The sequence below is a fragment of the Cebus imitator genome, unplaced genomic scaffold (genome assembly GCF_001604975.1).
Source record: "Cebus imitator isolate Cc_AM_T3 unplaced genomic scaffold, Cebus_imitator-1.0 Scaffold918, whole genome shotgun sequence".
In the NCBI taxonomy this organism is placed as follows: domain Eukaryota; kingdom Metazoa; phylum Chordata; class Mammalia; order Primates; family Cebidae; genus Cebus; species Cebus imitator.
The window spans coordinates 69,479-72,434 of NW_016108233.1; the positions used below are offsets into that span (position 1 = coordinate 69,479).

The 2,956-nt window shown below is 43.9% G+C and overlaps 1 non-coding gene across 1 annotated transcript; it reads right to left on the bottom strand.

Annotated features, from left to right (window-relative positions):
- Positions 1 to 895: 895 nt before the first annotated feature.
- Positions 896 to 1,002, bottom strand: TRNAL-CAA. Its single transcript has 2 exons — positions 965 to 1,002; positions 896 to 941 (listed from the first exon to the last, which is right to left on the bottom strand). It is a non-coding gene; the product is annotated as a tRNA-Leu (tRNA).
- Between the last annotated feature and the right edge of the window lie 1,954 nt (positions 1,003 to 2,956).

Here is a 2,956-nt window from a genome sequence, read left to right on the forward strand (position 1 = left end):
CCTACGGTGTGTCTCTTCACTTTATACCCCTTCTCTCAGGACACACAGAAAGAATCAAACGGGGTTTAGATAAGCGAGGGAAAGGAAGAACGGGGAAACACGGAAAGAAGAAAGGAGAAGAGAGGGGAGAAGGGGGAGAGAAAAAGAGGTGGCCGTGCTTTGACCTTGCGGAAGAAAACGAGGTGACTGTGCAGTAACAGTCCTGCCTGCCGCGTGGCCTTACAGAAACCACTGAGATGGTTGCACGGGGAATATGTCAGTCCCACTCACGGGCTGGTTACGTTAAAATGTGGGAGGAGCATTGGGGAAAACCGAGACGTGGTCGCTGCAAAATGGTTTTGGCAAAATCTATACCTTTACTACTGTTTTTGTTTGTTTTCGACACAACCCCGCGCTGTCGCCCTGGGTGGTCATACAGCTCGCTGCAGCTTCGCATTTCTGGGCTTGTGATAAAGTCTTTCTCCCACCTCTGCCTCCCGGGGAGCTGGGACTCCAGGCGCGCGCCGCCACGCCCCGCTCATTTTTTGCAGAGACGGGGTCGAACTCCTGGGCGCAAACAATCCTCCCCGCTCAACCCCCTAATCCTAGGTGTGTGTGGATTTTTGAGAGGGAGTCTCGCTGTGGCCCAGGCTGCAGTGAAATGGCACGATCTTGGCTCACTGCTACCTCCACCTCCCAGGTTTAAGCAATTCTCCTGCTCCAGCCTGTCGAGTAGTGGGGATTAGGGGCGCCTGCCATCACTACCAGTAATTCCTGCATTTTTAGTAGCATGTTGCCCAGGCTGGTCTCGAACTCCTGACCTCAGGGATCCGCTGACATTACCTCAAGTGCCGACGTTACCGGAGTAAACCCTCGTTAGTGTTTTCACACTAGGATTAAAGCGGCAAAAACCTTGTGTCAGAAGTGGGATTCGAACCCACGCCTCCATTCGGAGACCAGAATCCTCACACATGGGAAGTTGCAACTTGAGTCTGGCGCCTTAGACCACTCGGCCATCCTGACACACGGTGTTAGTTTGTAAGTTTTATTATATAACTGGTAGTTAGCAGATGCACAGAGGAGGAAAAGACCTCGGATGGGTGGCCTCTGCTCCGGGTTTTCAGAACAGTATTTATTCTTTTGCCTGGGGGTATTCCAAATGATGCTACAAATAGCATTATCAAAATGCCTTATGTTGCTATCTTTCAGGTTAAGTCAGAAATGAAATAATAGGAAAAGTGGCAAATATTTGGAACAGTGCTTCCTAAGTGTCTTACTAAACTCCGTAACAGTTTCCTGGCCAGGGGGATCCTCAGAGCTCAGATTCAGCGTCCTGAGTAGGTGCTTTGTGGAGAGAAACAGAAGTCAGACATGATTTTTATTTTTACTTTTCCGGTTTCCCCACCTAGCCCAAAATTTACTGTGAATTCTTTGAAGCAGAAATAAAATCAGTAACAGACAGATGAACTGTCCGAATTCAAAAGAATGGTTGGAAAAGACAAAGGTGGAGAATGGAGAAAAATAATTAATAATTTTATAATTTTAAGAGGATCCTAGAGCAAGAAAGAGTGTTAAATGCTTGTGAGTCTGCAGACGTGAGAATACGAGTGTAAAAGGTGGAATTAGTCATGGAGGCAGGGAAGAGAGCAAGAAGAGGTTTCAAGTTCAGAGAGGTAAATTAATCAAACTTAGCTGTCCATGGCTCGTTTTTGCTGTTGGTCAATAAAATCTTTCTCTTTTTCTCTCTCTGTTTCCTTTACTGTTTTGTTGTTTTTCTCTGTCAAGTTCACCATATAGCCCTCTCCTCTTTCCCAACATAACAGATCCCCTCTTTAAAACATTTAAAATTATTATTATTATTGTGACAGAGTCTCACTCTGTTATATAGGCTGGAATACAGTGGTGCGATCTCAGCTCACTGCAACCTCTGCCTCCTGGGTTTAAGCACCACCACACCTGGCTGATTTTTTTTTTTTTTTTTTTTAGTAGAGACAGGGTTTCACCATGTTGGCAAGGCCGGTCTCAAACTCCTGACCTCAAGTGATCCACCAGCATAGGCCTGCAGAAGTGCTGGTACTACAGGCACGTTCCACCACGGCCAGCTAATCTTTTTATTTTTTATAGAAATGAGTTTCACTACGTTGGCCAGGCCGGTCTCAAACTGCTGACCTCAGGCAATCTGCCCTCCTCGGCCTCCTAAAGTGCTGGGATTACAGGTGTGGGCCACCGCACCCAACCAAAATTATTCTTTAGAAAATAAACTATCCTTGAAAAATACGTTGTTGATTTGTGTGATTTAAATCATAATCTCTTTTCTTCTACTCAACACAGTTTGAAAAATCTACCCATCTTGCTACATGTACGCCTGCTTGGTCACTCATGGCTGCTGCATAATGTGAAAATCACAGACAGTATGCCTGACCTGACGGCCATCTGGGTTGCTTCTAACAACCTGTTACCTCGAAATGCTACAGGCACTGTACTAGGCAAGACAACCATGGAGCTGAGCTGGAATTTCACTGAGGTGGATTCCTAGAAGTGGAATTGCTGGGTAATCATTGAAAAGTTGCACAGGAAGAAAACCATGTCATGTCAATACTGCAAAAAACTAAGACTCTAATTTAAGACCAAGATTTCAATCATGTAGTACTTCATATAGTGCAATTTTTACCTTCAGAAACAAGAGACAGAAAGGACATCCAAATCAGGTAATTTTGAGGAGCAATCTCAGAAGAACTCTAAACTTAGTTTCTTTTTTTTTTTTTTTTTAATTTATTTTTTCCTCTCCCGCCCTCCCTCTTCACCAAATAGTTTCTTTTGAACAAGATGAGTATTTGTTTGTTATTGATGACCCACATGTGTTTTCAGCAGTGTGATAATTTTAAGGGTTCTTTCCTCCTAGGTTTTAGAGGTAACATAGGAAATCTTTTGATAGAAGTTTATAACAGATTTTTTTTTTTTTTTTTTTTTTTTTTTT